This window comes from Artibeus jamaicensis, unplaced genomic scaffold (assembly GCF_021234435.1).
Source record: "Artibeus jamaicensis isolate MK-2021 breed Jamaican fruit bat unplaced genomic scaffold, CSHL_Jam_final contig_729, whole genome shotgun sequence".
NCBI classification, from domain to species: Eukaryota; Metazoa; Chordata; class Mammalia; order Chiroptera; family Phyllostomidae; genus Artibeus; species Artibeus jamaicensis.
The window spans coordinates 5,264,467-5,287,139 of NW_026521939.1; the positions used below are offsets into that span (position 1 = coordinate 5,264,467).

The 22,673-nt window shown below is 39.7% G+C and overlaps 1 pseudogene; it reads left to right on the forward strand.

Moving 5' to 3' along the window:
- The first annotated feature begins 8,655 nt into the window (after positions 1-8,655).
- On the forward strand, positions 8,656-9,558 carry LOC119053587 (homeobox protein NANOG-like; annotated as a pseudogene).
- Positions 9,559-22,673: the final 13,115 nt, after the last annotated feature.

Sequence of the window (22,673 nt, forward strand, 5' to 3'; positions counted from 1 at the left end):
AACCTCACGGCTACTTTTGGAATACTTCTTCTCCTTCTTCTCCTTCTCCTTCTCCTTCTTCCTTCTTCCTTCTCCTTCTCCTTCTTCCTTATTCTTCTCCTTCTCCTTCTCCTTCTCCTTCTTCTTCTCCTTCTCCTTCTCCTTCTCCTTCTCCTTCTTCTTCTTCTTCTTCTTCTTCTTCTTCTTCTTCTTCTTCTTCTTCTTCTTCTTCTTCTTCTTCTTCCTTCCTTCCTTCCTTCCTTCCTTCCTTCCTTCCTTCCTTCTTCTTCTTCTTCTTCTTCTTCTTCTTCTTCTTCTTCTTCTTCTTCTTCTTCTGCTTCTGCTTCTGCTTCTGCTTCTTCTCATCATCCTCCTCCTCCTCCTTCTCCTCCTCATCCTCCTTCTTTCTTTTAAGAATAACACATGGTTTGAACAACAATTAAAAAATAATTTAAAAAAAGAACAACACACGTTGGCAGCTGAATGCCTCCATCAGCTTGTGTCATGCCTGTGGAATTTTGGAAGTTTAATAGCTTTTTTTTATGTGTCTCTGTCCCTTTTAGTCCAGGATGGCAGTGTTGTAGTGCTACAACAGTCCCAAAAACCTTGTTGGTCTCCTGTGTGATTCATGGGTTGCACATCATCAGACAAGAAGTTTCTCTACAGAGATAGGTAACCCCATCTCTATTCCTAGTTTCTGCTGAGAAAACCTATTGTATGCATTAGTTACACATCCAATCTCTTTAGCAAATGGTTGTCCAGTCACACTCTTGACATTCTCTCAAGAGCATGTTTTAGCATCTTTTGCATTATAGATGGGCTGTGAATTTGCTACATTATCACATTTTTGTTCCCTTTTGCTTGATAGTTTCTTCCTCAACTTATCTCTTTCATTTTACTATAAACTGCAAGGAGAAACCTGGGCATACCTGCAGCACATTGTTTGGAAATTTCTTTAGCTAAATTTCAAGTTCATCATTTGTAAGTTCTACTTTCCACCCAACATTAGAACCCAATTCTAACAAGTTTCTCTGCCTCTTTATAGCAACCACCTTCCTTCTAGTGTCCAATAATTTTCTTGGTTTCCCCGTATCTTCCTGAGGCCTCACCAGAGGCACCTTTAACATTCATATTTCTAATAACGTGCTCTTCATGACAACATATGTATTCTCTAAGACAACAGAACCTTTCATTACTATTGTCTTCACTTCCTTCCCAGCCCTCATCAACAGCATCTTTTTTAGCATGTATAATTCTACTAGGAGTCTCTTCAAGGCAATCTAAGCCCTTTTATCAAGCACCTCAAATTTCTTCCAGCCTCTACCCATTTCCCAATTTCAAAGTCACTACAACATTGTGATAGCATCAATCCACTTCCCAATACCAAATTCTTACGAGTTTCTTATGTTTCTGATGACAAATTACCATCAACTGGATGGCTTACAACAAAAGAACAATATCCTTTCACAGTTCTGGAGGATAGAAGCCTAAAATCAAGGTATTTTCTGGGCCATATTTTCTCTCTGAAGGCTCTAAAGAAAAGCTCTTCATTGCTTCTTCCAGCTTTTAGTAGTTGCTGACACTCACCGGCTTATAACAGCAGAACTCCATCTTCAGATGCCCTTCTTCCCTGTGAATCTCCTCTGAGTCTCTGTCTCAAAATATCCCTCTTCTAAAGACACAAATCAATGGATTAGGGCCTATCCCAGTGCTGAATGATCTCATCTTAACTCAATTACATCTGCAAAGACCTCATTTCCAAATAAGGCCACATTTAGAGGTACTAGGGGTTAGGACTTGAATATATCATTTTGGAGCATACAATTCAACCCACTTTGATGATGGTGATAAAAAGATGATAAAGAAGATGAGACAAAGAGTTATTGAGCACTTAAGTGACATATAGTATGCTAAGTGCTTTGCCTGAAATATTTCATACAATCCCCTTACAAGCTCTGTGATACAAGTATCATATTCTTATTACCCTCATTTTTCAACCAAAGAAATGTAGGTCCCAAGTGTTTAAGACTGCTGCCCAATATAGAATGAATGGAAGGTCCACTCACTTCTGATAGGACCCTGAGCCTAAGCTCCTAACCACAACACAACTTTCTTCTTACAATGCTACACATTGTGCTAGAGGGTTTCAAAGTCTAATTAATGCATCTTGTTAGATTTTCTCTCCAGAAAAGGGCTTCCTCTTCTGTACTCCCTTTCAATTCACTTCATGGCTTCCAGGAGAACGTCTTCATCTGCAGTCAATATTTCTTCAACACCTAACATTTTCCACTCTCCCTCTTTATCAGAGACATCAAAAATGCAAGCTCAGAGTCCTCAGTGAACAGCAGACCTAATAAATATTGGTATTATTTGGTTCCCCACAACCTGATTTTACATGTCTATTTGTGGCAGGAGATACTGGTTTACCAGAATCATGAGGAGCAAGATAACTTTTCCTTGTAAACAAAAGTATTTAAGTAAAAAAAAAAGTGAGTTACAGTAAATTAGGAAGAAGGTAATAATACAGGTGGTATGAAGACAGGGCAAAGAAAATGAGAGAAGAGGGTATGCAAATGCTTCAAGTTTGCAGAGCACTTGGTTAAGAAAGAACTTTGAACCAAACTCAGATTCAAAGGTGTTCTATGAAATCCAACAGGAAGAAAAAGAATGCAGGTGTTGGCCCTGGAAATGTGTAGTATGCTCATTAAAACTGGAAATTAAAGGAGTGTGTTTTATCCTTGCATTTCAAGGCCTTTTTGTTAAAAAGGAGATTTCATTTTGGCTGGTCACTCACAACAGTGACTCATCCAGCCAGGCTTTGTATTCTCTGTGTTATTAAATATTGCTACCGCAGGGGTGGGCGGCACACCAGGGCTGGGACAAGACAGCAGCTTTATTTGGAAGATCTGGCAGTCCTCTGACAAAGGCTCCTGATCCAAAAGTAGGTAATGTCACCAAAGGGCAGCTCTGAAGGAAAGACTCATCAAATTGGTCCCCAGAAGAACCAAATGTGCATTGAAGCTGGCACTGCAGAGGTGATGCTGAAAGGCAATATATGCAAGGGGTTAATAGAGATGGCTCCACTCATGTTTAACTCATTATTTCAGCTTTTGTGTCTCATTGTGAGAGTAATTCAAAGAACATATTATGGTGCTTTCAGATAAATTATTTAAATGCCCTCTAAGTGAGTCAGAAAAATCAATTAATTTGTAAAATCTTAGTGCTGTCAGGTCTGTCTTCTTCCAGGCAGCAGATCTCTTTCTCTCTTTTTCTTTCTTTCCTTCTTTCTTTCTTTCTTTCTTTCTTTCTTTCTTTCTTTCTTTCTTTCTTTCTTTCTTTCTTTCTTTCTTTCTTTCTTTCTTTCTTTCTCTCTCTCTCTCTCTCTCTCTCTCTTTCTCTCTCTCTCTCTCTCTCTCTCTCTCTCTCTCTTCCTTCCTTCCTTCCTTCCTTCCTTCCTTCCTTCCTTCCTTCCTTCCTTCCTTCCTTCCTTCCTTCCTTCCTTCCTTCCTTCCTTCCTTCCTTCCTTCCTTCCTCTCCCTCTTGTTTGCCGATATCTCAGCAACAATTTTATTTTCTTCTCAACAGTTATAAGTCTGATCCTTGGGAGGCTTGAGACTCCCCATAGAGAAAAGCCATCCATTAGAAAACTCTAGTAATGGTCCAGAGATCACGGCACACCTGCTGTTTCTTAGGAAGTGTGGCAAGGGTGGGCTGAAGGCATGGGAGGGTGACCAGGACCTGGCCAGCCTTGAAGTAAGCAGCAAGCAGAGAGGTGAGTAGTTGCCCCAAATTCAGGCTGTACCACAGTCCCCTGACTTATCCTTGGATCATCCACCCTGGGTGATGACAAATAGCAGCAAAGACCCTGGATGTCTAATTTCTGGGGCAGTAATCCTGTGTAGACCTACCAGGGGCAGTCTGGGAATCCAGAACAGAATGGAGTAGGCTGCATTGAAATTTTTTGAGAACCCTGAACACCTGTCCCACCAACTATGAACATCTAGCAGGGGTTCGACCTGGGAAACTATATTCTGAGGGGTTATGATTGTGTTATAATCATGATTTCTCACTTCAAAAACCTCTAATAGTTTTTTGTAAAATATAAAGTAAAACTAAAGAATTACTTGACTTCATTATTAATCCATCCCTTAGGGACACTAATGGAGTTAGTAACTGCATGTCTCCACTGTGAGAAAAGTTAAAAACTATGCAGTTAGAGTTGGAGCGGGTCCTACTTCTGTCTCCTGCATCCAAGCACTAGAACCTATGAGTGGGCAGGATGCTGAGGTATAGGAAAGCCAGGTTCGCTTTAGAACAGAGGACTGGCAACTACAGTGAGGTTAGACTGACTTCTCCCAAAATCTTGACCTTGGAGCCCTACTGATTTTTTTTTTTGATCTTCACCAGAGGCCCTGGCTGGTGTGGCTCAGTGGATTGAGTGCTGGCCGGTGAACCTAAGGGTCACTGGTTCGATATTCAGTCAGGGCACAGGCCTGGGTTGTGGGCCAGGTCCCCAGGGTGGGGAGTGTGAAAGGCAACTGCACATTGATGTTTCTCTCCCTCTCTTTCTCCCTCCCTTCCCCTCTTTATGAAAATAAATAAATAAAATCTGGTTTTTTTTAAGCCCTCAAAAGAAATCTTCACCAGAGAACATGTTTATTGAATTCAGGGAGAGAGAGAGAGAGGGAGGGGCAGGGGGTTGTGGAGAAACATCGATGTGGGAGAGAAACATTGGTCTTTTGCCTCCATACGTGCCCTGTTTGGGAATCATGTCCATAACCTTTCGGCGCGTGCGATGACGCTCCGACAGAGCCACCCAGCCAAAGCCCTGCTGCTTTTCAAAACAATAGTATTTTGGGGATGGAGAGAGACTGTGTTTTGCTATTTACAAAAATAGATCTAGAAATGCTGTCAGAGTTGAATGACCATTTTACACTATTTAATATATTGAAAATAAACCAATTTTATTTTTTCCATGAAAGGATGTTCGTCATGTAGGGTTAAGTCTTGGTTACAAGTAGAAAGGCAACTCTAAAAGTTTCCTGCCAGGGGAAAAATGCTTTCTCTTTTCACTCCATGGCCTTGTAGCAATCAGGTTAGTTACAAGTCCTCACATTTGGGCTTCAAAGGAACACGGCAGAACCATTTCCAGGCATATTTTGGCTTTTATCTGGATATCTAATTTTATAGGCAGTAGGAACCTGCCTTGTCCATATGATGACTCCTGCCCACCACCCACTCCCTTCTGTCTTTCACTTCAGTGAAAACCTATGGATCCTCAGTGATTTTTACCTTATTGCAATGTGTAGGAGAGTAGTTTTCAAGTCCTTGTTACATCCAGGTAGGATTAAGATGAGTTCTCTCTCTACTGACAGGAGAGAACCTATGGTCTATGGAAAGAACCTGTAAATCCTGGTTCCCAGACTACTGTCAACCCGAGCTGCTGTGGATTCTGAGACAATTTTGCCACCCACCCCGCTCTGACCTGGCCCCAGCCCAGCTGCAAATTGTTTGGATCTTCAACAGGCTGATGTTATCTGTCTCACGGTGTCTGGAGCACGCAGACAGGAGTAGGCAATGGTGCAGTTTCAGCAGAAGTAGTAAGGTAATTTAGTTATCCAAGTATAAAATCTTGAAACCTGGCTTCTTTAATCTACCTTAGGAAGCAGGGATCATGGTTTGGAATTCCCAGTGGAACCATCTAAATAAGGAAATGGCTCCTGTCCTATATTAATAAACAATTCAAAGCAATGGAAAAACATACAGAGAGGATTTGTAGGGAGAGTCAGTGCCTAGTCTTTGTTGCCTCCTCCCTCCTCTGTTCTCTGAGCTGTGCTTGGGTAGCTGGTTTTTCAAAGTATCTTTGAAGTTCCTCTTTATATATAAAATAATAGAGTTGGTTTGTTTGCTTACGGCCTTCATGTATTTCCTAATTCATTCCATAAATATGTATTGAGCTCCTGCAATGTACCACACACAGTCCTAGGCACTAGAGATGTGGTGATTGAATAAACTCCAGTTCTTATCTTTTTGGAGCTTACATTTTATGAGGGAGTCAGACAGTAAACAAAGAAACATATCATGTAATGCCACGTAGTGCCTGCACCATGGAAACAATCAAATATATAGCGGAAGAGTGAGGAGCAAAATGAGTGCCCATCTGAGGGGAGGGTAGTCTGAGTGAAGAAATCAGTAAGCATTTATTGAACACCTACTATGTACTAGTCATTCTGTGAATAGCTGGCAGGGGAAAGAAAGAGGGAATAAAAAGATTTACTGAGCACTCACCTGGCAAAACAGTCATTACAAAGACCAGGCATAGCATTTTCCCTGATATCCCTCCAACACAGGAGTTATTCACCTTTTAGAGTGAAGATTTGGGGATTTGGAAAAATTTAATTACTCTTTGCAGCAGAAAAGTTCCAGCATAAAGAATCTGGCTCAGGTCTGTCTGGCTCTAAAACAGTTTTGCTCATGCCACGTTTTTTTATCTGTACTGACAGAATTGGAGAGGGACTGAGAATTAAATGTTCTTGACGCTACCATACATGCCATGAAGAGATCATCAACTGTCACATATGGAGGGAAAAATAAGGTTCTCCTTGATTATGTTATTTCACTGATGAATCAAAGGTGTTTAAGAATCATTATCAGTCTTGTGTTCATCACTTGGAATATCAATTATTGTTGATGATGGATACATGGAAGTACTTATAAAGCAACCCCCCCAAAAAATTTTTTTTGACTCACAAAAAATAGAATAAAAAAGTTGAGCACTTTGTAGGTATCAAACCTAGACCTCTCCAGCGTATTCTACATTCATCTATCCAGCTGCCTATTAACACTTCTACTTGGATGTCTAGCAGGCATCTCAAACTCAGCATGGCCAAAACTGAATCCTGATCCTTCCCCAGAAAACCGTTTCTCCCACCATTGTTTCCAAGTCATGTCCTAACAAATCCATCCTTCCAGTAGCTTGGGATAAAATATCAGAAGTATTCTTGCCTTCTTTTGGCATCCAAGCTCTCAGAAATTATACTGACTCTATTCTCAAAATATATTTGGAGTTTAACCACTTTTATCTCCTTTTGCATCCTGTTTCACGACATTATCAACTCAACTGGATTATTGCCATAACCTCTTAAGAGTACTCCCAGCTTCTCCCCTCCCCTTTAGTCAATTCTCAACACAGCAGATTTCTTAAAAATGTAAGTTGCAACATGTCACACCTTTGCTTAAAATCTTGCAGTGGCTCCCCATTTCACTCAAAGTAAAGCCAAAGCCCTTACAATGACATAAAAGGTATGTGATATGCTCCCATCACCTCTTTGACTGCTTCTCCTACTGTTCTCCTCTTGTTCACCTGTTCTGGATCACTGATGTCCTTGCTGCTTTTTACTGGTCCAGGGACCCCTTCCATCCCCTTGAAGCCTTTGCCCTAGGACTCAGGGGTGTCCAACCTTTTGGCATGCCTGGGCCACACTGGAAGAAGAAGAGCTGTCTTGGGCCACAGATTAAATACACAAACACTAATGAGCAAACAGAAGGTTTTGCGTAAATTTACAATTTTGTGTTGGGCCTCATTCCTAGCCATCTTGGGCCATGGGTTGGACACCCCTGCTAGGTCTTCTCTCTGCCGTGACACTTTTCCTCTGAGTATCTACTTGGCTAACTCCCTCATATACTTTGGAGTTTTGCTGAAATTTTACCTTTTCAATGAGGGCTACTCTGACCACCCTATTTAATTATGCAAACTGCCTTCTTTTCCTCCCTTGAGTCTTGGTCCCTCTTGTCCTGTTCTACTTTTCTACTTTGTCTTTTTTCCATAGCATAAATATCATCCCCTGTCACACTATATCATCTATTATATGAATTGTCTGAATTCCCCTGCCAGAATGTAGCTCCATGAGGATAGATATCTTTGTTTTATTCATGTATATATCCCAAGGCCCCAAAGCACTGCTTGGCACACAGTAGACATGCAATAAATATTTGCAGAACAAATGAATGTCCCAAACCAGAGACACTCTTCCTACACATCAGCCTAACTTGGAATTCTGCATTTGTTTAACTTAGAAAGCCTACAACAGTACTGTATAAAAAGTGGGACAATAGCATTTAGGTTTTTCAGTTAATCTGCTTTGCTGATTACATGCAAGCTAGGGATCCTAAATGTCATACCAACAACTCTGAGTCTGGAAATAGAGTAACCATGAGCAGTTAAAAATTCACAGCTTGTGTGGAGTATTCCACAGTGTGGGCAGCATCTGGTCTGTCCCACAAGCAAACCCTTCAGGATAAGACAGCTGTACTCCCATCACATGAGAGGAGTCCTGATTTGGTAGAAAATCTGACAAGATGCTTTTTCCCCTTTGCATCTCTGTTTATTCCCTTTCCAGAAAGAAATACCAGCCACTTGAGTGCATAAACTGCTAAAATAAATCTATTCACCATTGCATGCTGGATTGTTGCAAGAGGGAGGACTTCTAATTATCAAGCAGATGAGAGGGAATGGGATGCAACACACAAGATAATAGGCCTCTTCTGTGGGTATCACAGTCTGTTTCTATCCCTGGAGGGAGGTGGTTGGGCGGGGAGTGGAGTAGGAAGATGAGGAAAGAAGTTATGAAATGGCTTTTTGTAGACTGGGTTGGTTGGCTCTGATTAGGGAAAAGCATGAGTGTGGCGTCAACTTCTCTCCAAGGCCTGCCCTGCCCTGAAGCATCCAATTCTAGAAAACCTTCACCAGTGCCTGAGGTTTATGAGCCTGACAAGAACTATGCATCCTTGCCAATGTCATCTGCTAAGACACTCCACACAGAGACTGTCTCTCCTCTTCCTTCTTCCATGGACCTGCTGATTCAGAACAGCCCTGATTCTTCCACCAGTCCCAACATAATACTGCCCACTTCTATAGAGGACAATGTAGCAAAGGAGGAAAAGGGCCAGGCCAAGAAACAGAAGGTCAGAAGCGTCATCTCACAGACCCAGCTTTGTGTACTCAATGAGAGATTTCAGAGACAGAAGTATCTCAGCCTCCAGCAGATGCAAGAACTTTCCAACGTCCTGAACCTTAGCTACAAACAGATTAAGACCTGGTTTCAGAACCAGAGAATGAAATGTAAGAGGTGACAGAAGTACAAAGAATAGCAATCATTTAACTCAGATGAGCTCAGCAACTACAGAGTACCTGGGCTTCTCTTCCTATCATCACCAGGGATGTCTGGTGAATGCTTCTGGAAACCTTTCAGTGTGGAGCAACCAGACCTGCAGTAACCTCTCTTGCAGCAACCATTCCTGGAACAGCTCATCTTGGAACTACCATTCCTGGAACAGTCAGAGCTGGTGCCCCCAGGCCTGGGACAACCAGGCCTGGACCAATCAGTTCTATAGTTATGGAGAGGAATCCCTGCAGGCCCAGATCCAGTTCCAGCAAACTCCCATCAGTGATTTAGAGGTCACCTTGGAAACTGCTGGGGAAAGCTATGATACAATACTGCAAACCCCTATGTATTATAGCACCCAGCAAACCATGGATTTATTCCCAGATCACTCCAGCCAGACTCCACAAACATCTAGCCATGAACATTCAGTGTGACGACAGGTATATTCAGTCTCCATCTGGGTAGTGGCTGTGTCTCTCAGGATTTTTCAGTGTATCTCTGCCTCGATATACTGCTTCTCATTATGCCTATTATGCCAACCTGGACCGGTGGGTGCGAGGTATTCTGTCTAACCAGAGATTTCTGTAGCCTTGCTGCTATAGACATATAAGATGTTTCTGGCTATAGGTAATTAAATACAATACTATTTTGAATTAATCTAGGGTGTAGAATCTCAAACTCAAGAATAGAAAGTAGAGGTACAAAGATGTGTGATAAAAGATTACATGTGTTTTATGGGATTGGGAGACCTGTTACAAACCTCAGTTCAGGTGAATGTGATTAAGCTACAATATACTTAACTGATTTCCTCTGCCCCTTTTGCTGTTTTACTACAAACCCCAATTTATTACTCAAGTATTTGTGATAGATATTTTGTATTTTGCTGTGTCATCATATTACTAGTTTGGCTGGTTGGTTTATAAGTTTAAATACTAATAAATGAAACATCTATTTTCCCATTAAAAAAGAAGTTGTGAAACAATTTTCTTGGATAGTAGAAAAACAATATACATAAGTAGAAGTATGGTTAAATAGGTTGTGATACATCCACATAATAGGCATCTGTAGGACAATTAGTAAACATGTATGTACAAACATGAAAAAATATTCATGTAAATAAATTCCATTAAGGATAGGTACTTTTTTGTTTTATTGACATATTTATTAATACTGTGTCAACATCTCGAAGAGTATCAAGACATAGTAGGTGCTCAACAAACAACTTTTAAATAATAATTATATTTTTAGCAAAAAAAAAGTTACAAGAGAATGGAGACACTACAGTTGATGTGTGTTTGTGTGTCAGCATATGTGTGATATAAGTGTTTATATGCATATACGTATGAATATATACCCTGAACACTTATATATATGACTTATATTTGTAATATATATTTATATCTTATCATGATATAAATACCGTATGTATGTAAGATGTATATAAGATATATATTATATATAAGTGTTTATATAGACACATACACACACAGATACTACTCTATTAGTAAGGATAGGATAGATTATACTGCTAAAATAGACAGCTCATAAATAAAACAATCTTTTATTTCTCACTTGCTCTACTTGTCCATCATGAGTCAGTCATCTGGGAACTTGGCTCTGTGTCACCTTCTCTCTGGAACGTGGCTGATGAAACAGCTACTGAGATTTTACCTGTTTTCTTCTTCCTCTTCTCCTCCTAGTATTTTTTAGATTCTGTGAGTTTTCCACAGTGATTAAGTGTTGTACACACACACACACACACACACACACACCTATATGTATATGTATATGTATATGTATATGTATATGTATATGTATGTGTGTGTATATGCTTTAAAAGACTGATCTCCAGGGAAAAGGTAACCTGATATGTCCATTTTAACTTTAACTTTTATAATTTTTTAATTTTTCAATTACAGTTGACATACAATTTCATATTAGTTTCAGAAGCACAACTCAGCAGTTAGATATTACATAACTTACTAAATGATCATCTCAATAAGTCTAGTGCCCATCTGACACCATACGTACTTATTAGAATGTTATTCACTATATTCCCTATGATGTACTTCACATACCCATGACTATTCTGTAACTACCAATTTGCACTTCCTAATCCCTTCACCTTTTTCTCTCATCTCCCAGCATCCCCTCCCATCAGCAATCATCATAATGTTCTCTGTATATGAGTCTGTTTCTGTTCTGCTTGTTCATTTATTTTGTTTTTAGATTCAATTGTTGATTGATATGTATTTATTGCCAATTATTATTCATACTTTTGGTTTCTTCTTCCTCTTCTTCTTCTTCAAGGAGATCCTTTAACATTTTATGTAATACTGGTTTGGTGGTGATAAATTCCTTTAGCTTTTACTTGTCTGAGAAATTCTTTATTTGTCCTTTAATTCTAAGTAATACCTTTGCTGGGTAGAGTAAGCTTGGTTGTAGGTCCTTGCTTTCCATCACTTTGAACATTTCTTGCCAATGCATTCTGGTCTTCAGTCTCTGTTGAGAAATCAGCTGACAGTCTTACTGGAACTCCCCCATAGGTGACTAACTGCTTTTCTTTTGTTGCTTTTAAGATTCTCTCTTTGTCTTTAATCTTTGCCATTTTAATTATGATGTGTCTTGGTGTCTCGGTGTGGGCATCTCTGAGGTCATCTTATGTGGAACCCTCTGCTCTTCCTAGACTTGTATGTCTATTTCCATCATGAAGTTAGGGAAGTTTACCATCATTACTTTTTCACACAGGTTTTTAATTCCTTGCTCTCTCTATTCTTCTGGCACCCCCATGATGTGAATGTTGGTACACTTGAAGTTGTCTCAAAGGCTTCTTATACCATCTTCATTTCCTATTTTATTTTATTTTGCTGTTTTTATTGGGTGTTTTTTGTTTTCTTATCTTCTAAATCTCTGATTTAATTTTTTGCTTTATCTACTCTACTGTTGATTTCCTGTAATGTGTTTTTCATTTCAGTTAATGAAGTCCTTGTTTCTTTTTTTTTATGTTTCTAGTTCTATTTTGTTACCTATCACTTTGTTGAGGTTCTCACTAAGTTCTTCGCTGACTGTATTCTGCCTGGAGCGACCTGCCATGAGCTACAGAGTGATCTGCAAATGGCTGCTACTCATGCTGGGCTTGGTAGTGCTCAGGAGAGACCAAGCTTTGCACCAAGACCAGTTACCACTAGTGCCAGGTCTGAGGACACTTAGCAAATGGTCCTGGAAATGCCAAAGCCAGATGCTGTTTGTTTGAGAGATTTTAGGAAAGTCTGAAGCATTAGCCAAGATAGGCTGTTCATCTGGAAAGCCACTAGAGACAGCTTAGGTGACCCTGAAAGCTGAATTGCACAGGGTCTCAGGGAATCACCAGAACAGAGTAAACAGTGTTAGCCAGGTGGATAGAGACTCAGATATGGTGCTTGCCTATCAGCTCTGTGGTGAAAGGGCTCAGAATAAGAACAATGGTCTCTGTCAACACTTATTTTTGGCAGAAAGCTGTCCCTCCAGCCCTCACCCTGATGCCACACACTTCAATTCCTCCTTGTATGTATGTGGTGCCTTTTGAGCTGCTGCCCCAGCACTAGAGCTCAGAGGGAGAGAGTCCAATTAAGTCTGTGCATGACGCCTTTAAGAGGAACTGCCTAGGACTCCAGAAGCCCTTTGACTCAGTCAACCACAGTCCCCACTGGTTTTTGCAGCCAGAGTTATAGAGACTTCTCTTTCTGGCACTGGAATCCTGGGCTGGGGAGCCTAGTGTGGGGCTGGGACCACTCACCCCTCATTTTTTATAAAATGTTTTTTGAAAGATTTTATTTATTTATATTTAGAGAGAGAGGAAGGAAGAGAGAAAGAGAGGGAAAGAAACATTGATGTACGAGAGATTGCACATTGCACATCAATTGACTGCCTCTCACATGCCCCCTACTGGGTACCTAGCCCACAACCCAGGCATGTGCCCTGACTGGGAACTGAACCAGTGACCTTTTGGTTCACAGGCTGGCACTCAATCCACTGAGCCACACCAGCCAAGGCCCTCCCAATTTTTATGCACCACACATGGGTGTGGAGCCAGCTCTTTCCAGGTCTCTGCCCCTCCTGCCAGTCCCAATGCAGCTTCTTCTTTACATCCTTAGTTATAGGACCTCTGTGCAGCTAGATTTCAGGTGATTTTGAATGATGGTTGGTCTATAGTTTAGTTGTGATTTTGATGTGGTTGTGGAAAGATTTGTGTACCATATTTATCTACACTGCCATCTTGACTGGAAATTATTTTAACTCTTAAAACATAAGTAGACAAATATTCCCATAACCATAACTTTTCAGAACAAGAAGGTCAGTAAGAAATGGACATTTCCTTTCTCAGAAAATCTTGAATTTTATTAAAATTCCTGGAAATAAGGATGAGATGACAGCACAAATAGTTCACCTTTAAAGTTGTTCTTTTAATATAAAACAGGGGGGGAAACTAGCTTTTATAAGGCTTACTTTCAATTGCAAATTTAAAGTAAGAATTCTACGGAACTTCAAATAAGAAAAAGAAATGAATTTTCCATTTTACTAGAAAAGGTTATTGTTTTCAACTTGTCTTCATAAGAACACTCAGAAATAATGTTCATATCCTACTTTCTTCTATATGAACTCCTAGCTAAGTTCCACATTATGTTTAATCAGAGGATGTTAAATCTGAAAAGGCTCTTAGAAATAACACACAGATTGAGATGGAAGCTCAAAGAGACAGGAACCAACAATAGCTAGCATTTATTGGGCACTAGATCTTTTGTTAAGTGCCCCTACAATAGGGATTATCAACCTTGAAGCCGTTAAGATTTAAGACCACAGAATTCTCTGTTGTGGGAGCTATCCTGTGCATAATAAACTGCTTTAGGAACATCCCTACCTTCTACCCACCAAATGCCAGTAGCATCCTCCCTCAGTCATGGCCACCAAAACATTTCCAGACATTACCAAATATCTGTTTGGTGACATTTGAGAACCACTGCCACGCAACCTCTAAAAAAATTTCTCATGACAATGAGATATTGTGATGTCCATTTTACAGAAGTGGGAATCTTCTTTCTAAGGCACAGTTAATAAGGGACAGAACCAGGACTCACATCCAGCTCTTTGTAACTCTGTGTGATAACAATGATAACTACCAATGAGTAAACATTTATCTATAATGTTGGGCATTCTGCTAAGCACTTGAGTTGCGTGTCATCATAAAATCCTCACACCAACTGTAATAAGTGAATGTGCTCATTATTTTTGGTTTCCATAGGAGCAACTGAGGCTTTGCAAGGTTACATATCTTGACCAAGGTCACATAGCTAAAAATATGCAAGACTGAATTGGAATGAAGCTCTGCTTGACTTCGCAGTTTATGCTCATCACATTAAGCCTTGAGATTTTATTATATCATATTTGTTGCCAAGGGAGGGTGGGAGAGTTGAAAAATATGCTTTGTTCACACATTCAGGAGTAATACCTGCTGTAATTGAGCTCATTTGTCATTCATTGCATATGCCCAGACACTGGGGTGGCAGTATAGCATCACCTAAAGAACATGGTTTCAAATTCTGCTCTGCCAATTACTAGTTGTGTTCTTGAGCACATTGTTCAACTTCTCTGAGTCTCAAGCTTCATTGTCCTTGTCTGTAAAATTGGGAGAAGTGACTACTTTTTAGAACTATGAAGAAAGAATAAAATACTGCATGGGAGTGTGGAGCATAGTAAGAAATACTCTAAGTGATAGATAAGATTTATAAATAAATGTTATTATTGTTGTCACTTCTTGGAGAAATGGAGCTGGCTAGGTTCTGAATGCACACAGAGTTGAATAATATGAAAATTGCCTAGGAAAAATAATCATGCAAAGGAAATGTGATTAAAATGCCAAAGCAATCTTGGAACAGTCTAATATGATAGCATTTACCTGCTGTCCTATAAGTTAGCTTTTGGGAAAAAAATCCACATTAGCCCATGTTTGTCATTAATTTTTTTTTTAGAAATTGACTTTATTTGGGAAAATGCAATGAGATATCCTTACAACACAATTGTACTATAAAAAACTAAAATATAGCTACAATTTTTTAAATTTCTTATTATTTTTTCTGTTTCTTCTTTGAAGATTTGGGGGCGAAATGAAAACAACTTCTGTTGCTAGGAGTATTTCAATAAGTAAAGATATTTCTCTGCCCACAAAAATGCCCCCATGAACCATTCTTTTGTTTCCCCCAAACCAAATTCCACACAGATGTATGGCTAAGTCTGAAGGTGTTTATTAAAGCTAGTTATTACCATTCTGAATGTAGTTACAGATTCAACACCAAATGGGGGAGGTAAAAGGATTGGATGAATAATATAAATTCTTTCTCCCAGGGAAGTTTTGCTTTATCTGCTTTGGATCGAGGCATCTGCCTAATTTGTATTTATCCTTATGTAAATTGCTCTGATTTTCTAAAAATTATCTTAGAAGGCTTAAGTGTAAGATCAAAGGGTCAGGATTTAGCAATGGACGTTGTGTGGTCATTTAGTCTTATTACTTTCTAAAGTTACCCTTAAATGAGATCCATGCAACTACTTAATTCAACCACTTTACATGGATCTTTCAGCTTCCCACATGAAAGATTAAATTTAAAAAGATAATATATTAAAGAAAATACTGGAATCCGTGTTAGAAAAACCAGATTAATCTTTCCAAGAAATAATCAGGTTAATTTGTCTGGGAAGACAGTAGAGCATACTGGTTAATTTGGGGGAACTTCAGAGTTTGACAGGACTGATTCGAATCTTAGTTCAGCTGCTTAATTGCTATGGCAGTCGGGTGTATAATGTCTTCCAAGGATTCTCACCTCATGGTATTTGTGCCCTTATGTAACCCTCTCACTTTGAGTGTGGGCTGGCCTAGTACTTGCTTCTAACCAACAGAATCGGGCAAAAGTGATGGGATGCCAATTCTATGAGGTAAGTATGTGAGAGGTGAGTTCTGTCTTGCTGGAAGATTCTATCCCTTTCTGGCATGACGGGTAAGCTTCCATGTTGAAGAGGGCATGTGCCAAGGAAGGGAGGGCAGCCTTCAGCCAACAGCCAGCAGGAACTGAAGACCTCAGAAGAACCACACTCGAGGAACTAAGTCCTGCCAACAATCAACCACCTAAGTGAGCATGGAAGCTGATTGTTCCCCAGTCAAGTCTTCAGATGAGACCCCAGCCCTGGCTGATGCCTTAATTGCAGCCTGTGAGATCCCATGAGCAGAGAACATAGCTAAGCTCTACCTGAATGCCTAACCCCCAGAAACTGTAAACCATTGAATAATTGTTGTTTTAGGATGATATGTATGGGATAATTTGTTAAACGGCAATAGATAACTAATACAGGAGCTATGCCACATTGGGCAAGCCACTAAACCTCTCTGAGCTCAAGTTCCACATCTACATAATAGGGATTCTAATACCTACCTCTCAGGGTGGCTGTGAGAATTCAATAAGCTAAACGCTTACTATCATAGTTGGCAACTTGTGTGTTTACCTTTATTTTATTAATAACATTCTGTATTTACAATGCACCCCCTCAGAAGTTAATTAATGCAATGTACAGGAGATTTAAATATATAAACCATTATTTTTTAGAAATCACTTTTCAGATGATTATCACAGTTGACATGAAAGAAAGCCCATTCAGGTTTCTGCCTCCTGATTCCTGTGCAGTTAGGGTTGGAGAAGTCAGTTGTGCATCTATAAGCTGGAGAAAAGAAGACTCCAAAGGGAGGCAACTGAATACAAATGTGCCACAGAAAAATCTGTCAGAAAGAGGAGTGCACATGCACTTGATAAGAATAAACTGGTCTACCCATGGCTTAGCAGTTAATCTGGCAAGTAGGGGGGCATTGGGGAGTCTTATGCACTGTTGATGGGAATAGGGGGCACTCTGAAAAGCATCATCAGCATTTACATACGTATACTCTTCAGCCTAATGACCCTGTTTCTAGGAACTTATCCTAAAAAATTATCTGAAAAGTACACCAACACATTTACACTATTCATTGCATTATTTCTTATTAAATGTTAGTTTGAACCACATGACCACATGAAATTGCCAATATAGTAGTACCTTGGTACTTGTTCATTCATTCTGATGAGCATCAAGCAAGTGACAACTGATGAAGCGTTTTCTTCTGTGGGATGGCATTGTGACTCTAGCAAGCGCAAAGAGTGACGAGCAAGTGCCGAGTGATGAAATGTTTTTTCTCGTCAAAATGCAACAAGTACCAGGTTTGACAAGTTCTGAAGCTGACAAGGACTGGCTATAGACCGGAGATATATACATATATCCGGTTCGAGATATATACACACACACACATACACATACACACACATATGTATATATCTCAAACCGGATATATATATCAAACGGCATTGATATATATATCAAACCATTTACTGTGGTAATGTATGGGCAGAAATGGAATTACAAAAAAACCCCATCATTTTCTCTTAACTACTTTCACATTTCATAAAGATTATAATTTTGTTAGGTAATTGGACTTTTATGAAAAATTAAAGAAGTTCCTTAAATTTCACACAGGCTACCATTTACATTTCTTATAATACTGGAATACCCAGGTGGCAGATAAAACATGAATAGAATGCCAGTAAATAAGGGTCATAAAAGGAGAAAAATGGAAAGAATTTAATAGATGATATTTCAAAATTATAAGCATTTAAGTGGCAATGATGGAAAAAAATGAGAATTGTGTTGGGCTTTCGCATCTTTATTTTTGGTATTATTTTAAATTATAAAGAAGGAGGCATTATGATTTCAGGTCTTAGGCCCCTAAAAGTCTTAAGCTAGCTCTAGCTTCATGGACTTTCGGACATGGATGTGAACTACCCAGGAAATAGTGTTTACAGTCAGTGGCTCCCTCTTTTAAAGCACTAAGGGACAGAACAGGAAAACAAACCTCTTTGTTCCCTCGTGTTTGAATTCCTCTTATACTGGGTGTCAAGAAGTGCAGAGCTACCTGCCATGCTATTGTGTTGTGCTTGTGGCTATTTTGTACTTGTTACTAGAGTCTTAACAACTGGACTGCAGGTTGTCAAAGCACAGTGCCGAGCACAGGGTCTGGCATCACTCAAGAACACAGGCTGGGTGACCAACTTGTAGCAAGTTTTATACATGGTACCATACAAGGCCTTTTATGAAACAACCATAAGTGTTAGATGATTTTGTTGTCTACTCCACATACTAGTGGGAAGGAATTAAGAGGGTCCTGTAGGACTAGACTCCATGACTCCTTCCTCTCATTCTGAGGCATTTTGGTACAGTAACACTTCCCTGAAATGAGGTATTGGCTTAGTTTCTTATGCTGTTGTAACAAATTACCACAGACTTAATGGCTTGTGACAGTAAAAATTTATTATCATTCTGGAGGTCAGTAGTCCAAAAAACATTCCCCAGGCTAAAATGAAGGTGCCAGCAAAGCTGTGTTCCTTCTGGAGGCTCCAGGAGAGACTTTGTTTTCTTGCATTTTATAACTTCTAGAAGTCACCTTATTCCTTGCTTCATGTCTCCTTTCCCTATATTCAAAGTCAGCATCGTGGCATCTTCCATGCTCTCTCTGGATCTCTGGCCTCTGCATCTGTTGTCACATAGCCTCTCTGCTCTCAGGGTCACGTCACCTTCTCTTTTTCCATTGCCATCTTATAAACATCCTGTGATTACATTGGGCCCACCTGGATCATCTAAGACAATTTCCTCCTTTTAAGAGCCTTAATTTGTTCACATCTTCCAAGTCTCTTTCACTATGTAAGATAACACATTCATCCATTCAGATTAGAAGATGGACAATTTTGGAGGACCATTATTTAATGTACAACAGTACGCATCATTTTAGGTGGTACCTACTCCAACATCCAATTGCATCAGATTACATGGAATGCTATTCCCTGCACTGTTCCCTTTCAATCACACTGATGACATCAAGGGGAAGTTTGGGTTGCTCTTAGTATGCCTTTGGCACCTTTCTAACACTTGCTAATCTTTCTTTACCCAACAGCAGTCCCCAGGTTCAGAGCTTTTAGCAGTCAACATATCTACCTGGATTTTAAATATGTTTTCCCTGTATTTGTTTTTACAGTTATCTTCTATTATGAGTTAATATGAGTTTTCCATTTTCAGTGGTGACTATAAAGTTACTTTTAAATTTAATATAAATTTAAGATTGACTTTGTGTGATGGACACACAATGTACAGATCATAAATTATAGAAATCTACACTTGAAACCTGTATAGTCTTATTAACCAATGTCACCCCAATAAATTTAATTTTTTAAAAAGGGAAAAAATTAAAGAAGAAATTTCAAAAGTGACTTGATTTCTAAAAATACTTTAAATGAATAAGTACTCCAGAAAGGATGCAAATATGACAAAAATTGTGGAGGCTGTTTTCAAGTGACTGAAGTTTGAGAAACACTAGTACAGTGTACAGAAGTCTCTAGTCAGAGATGCAGAACCACACATGGCTTCCTCTGGGTGACCTGTTAAGCTCCCTGTGAGTCTGTTTCCTGCTGTAAAACATGTGCATAATCAATGAAGATAATGTGTGTAGCCCATGGAGCATAGGACTAACCCCAATAAGTGGTAACTGTTAACATTATTATGAGTATCAATAAATCACTTCTTTATTTTTTCCTTTGTCATTCTCCAGACATGACTTACTCAATACATATGCTCAATAGACATATCAAGCCTACTCTTGGTAATGAACTGCTTGGAATTAACCTGAATTTTCCTAAGAAACTGATTAGGTTATTTAAAATTGAATGTATTTAAAGTATGCCCCAGACATCATAACTCTGAGTAACCCTTCTGCGGATCTGCTCTGTATCACAGGGTCCTGGTTCCTTTGGACTGGAAATCTGGGTTCCCACTTCAGTTGGCTAAATTCCACCAATGGTGGCACCTTTGGAAGGTATTTCTCCTCCTTCCTTTCTATCTTCAGCAACATCTCCAGCAAGGGTTATGTCTCCTTCACAGCTCCAGCCTTCATTAGACTGGCCCTCCACGGGACCCACTTCTACTAAGGGATGCTTGCCTGGTAACACCACCTCCTCCCTCTGTCCCTAGCCTAAGGGTGGAAGTGGTTTTCTCCTGTTGCTAATTTCTGATTACCTTACTGAATCCTGTCTGGCTTCTTAGTGCTTTCCTCCCCTGTGCAATGAACCCCTTGCATTAAATCTCCTCTGTTGTAGACACTTGGAGAGCACTGTTTCTTTTGCACCCTCATTGACACAATGATGTTTTAGAAAGAAGAGGAGAACCAGTGGCACAAAACAAATCATATGAACAATAAGATGACACAAAGATATTCTGAGATGAGATAATACTTGTCACTGAAAAAGGGGAGAAAACGCTGGACTCCCCTGAAATTACCCAGAGTTCAGTCTGAAAGCCAAATGGGTGATGACTGACTGGGGACTTGAAAAACCTTCCATCAGCTGTCTCTTTCAGTTCAGTTATCCCTCATACACAACATGCACCAATTACTTCCTTGCTTTCTTTTGCCTTCAAACCTTCATGGTTTATGCTCTGTCCTTGAGGACCTCTGGCTTAAAAATGAAATGTTCTACTAGTGCTAGATTTCTATGGAACTGATGGGAAACAGCTTATTCTATATGACTTCAAGCAACTTATTTAAACAATCAGATCCTCTGTTGCTTCATTTGTGAAGTGGGAAGTTATAGTACCCATCTCATTTGGTTGCTGTAGATAAGGATAAAATGAGCATAGTCTGTTAGCCATCGCTATAGCTACTGCACTGTTCCCAAATTCCTTGGAATCTCTGTGATACCTATTCCTTCTAGAGACTTCTTTTGACTCCATTACCCTGCACTATCTCTGTCCATCTAAACTCCACTTTTTGGCCTCCTTTATTGCCTTTCATACCCCTTCTGTCCTTAACCTTGACCATTCGTGAATATCCTCTATGCTTGGTTCTCTGTTCTTCTGTTTCTACACTTATAACACCCATGGTGTTTCTCACAGGTTTAGCTTACACTTTTACTCATGTGATGCCTAAATTTGTACCCCTAACTCTGACGTATCAGTGACACCTATTTCCAACTGAATATAAAGGTAAAATATAGATTTACTGAGCTAAAAAAGAATTTAGAGAGTCTCTAACCTAGAGGTTTCAAACTCCATTACCTAAGGGAGAACAGAAAGGTAGCTTACATGTGAAGCAGGCTAGGTAAGGATGACAAATAACAACTGACATTTGGCCTCAGCATCAGGAAGACTATGGGACATGGTAGAGGCTGTGGGGAAACTAGGGACCACATGTCCATGTCCAGTCTAATGGGATCAGTGGACACTCAGTTTTAGTCAACTGCAGGAGGCAAAAATCTGGGCTTTGGTGTAAAATCTCCAAATTTTGAAACATCAGTAGTTAATTAAAATGTAAAACACTGTGTAGAATAAACAAACCACATCTGCCACCAGTTTGCCTACTTTGGTTTAATGCAGTGCTCTCACTTTTAAAGACCAAGCGACTGGGGCCCAGAGGGAGTATATGATTGAGTCATTGTTAACATTTGGTTTAGTCATAATCAGAATCCAAGTTTCCTCACTCCAAATTTTCACATACTATATTTGTTCAAAATTAACTCATGAGCCCTGGCTTGTGTAGCTCAGTGGATTGAGTGCTGGGCTGCAAAACAAAGCATTGCTGGTTCAGTTCCCATCCAGGGCGCATGCCTAGGTTTTGGGCCAGGTTCTTAGTAGGGGGCGTGTGAGAGGCAAACACACATTGATGTTTCTCTCCTTCTCTTTCTCCTTCCCTTCTCCTCTCTCTAAAAATAAATAAATAAATCTTTAAAAACCCCCCACTAACTCATTACCTTTTGTTTTTCTTTCCCAAACTGACTCTTCTTTCAACTAACCTGTTTCTGAGAGCAGACCCAATTTTTCTCCTATTTTCCCACACTAGAAGACCAAGCCTCTGGTTTCTGTGTTAGAGTCCCTGTATTCATTTTGTTACCAGGTCCTCTCTTTCATAGCACCTCTGTCCAGCATTTTTTCTTTTCCATTCTGACTGCCAGAACCTTATATTTAGCCAGTTCAGGTTTCAGTTGCTCACCTCTTGTCCAATTCATGCCAAACAGAACGATGGTCTCTCTGTCTTCAATCAATTTCTCTGCCTGACCCCATCCAGCCAGTCTTATTCCTGTTCCTCCCACACATGCGTTTCTTCCCCTCCCTTTGCCTGCTCACATAATTTGTCACCCACACCCCCCTCCTTTATATCTAGTTGACTTTGTCAACCAAAAACAATCCAGCCACCTTGAGAGGTGAGCTTTTATACAAAATTAAAATTAAATTCTGGTTCTTCATCCTCTTGAAAATATTCTAGCCATATTTATCTATTATTAATACTAACAACAATGACAATTATAACAGGTACCATTTTTGTAAGCTGACATGGGCAAGTAAAGGTGTTTTCCTACAGTTTCTCGTTTACTTCTCTCTAAACCT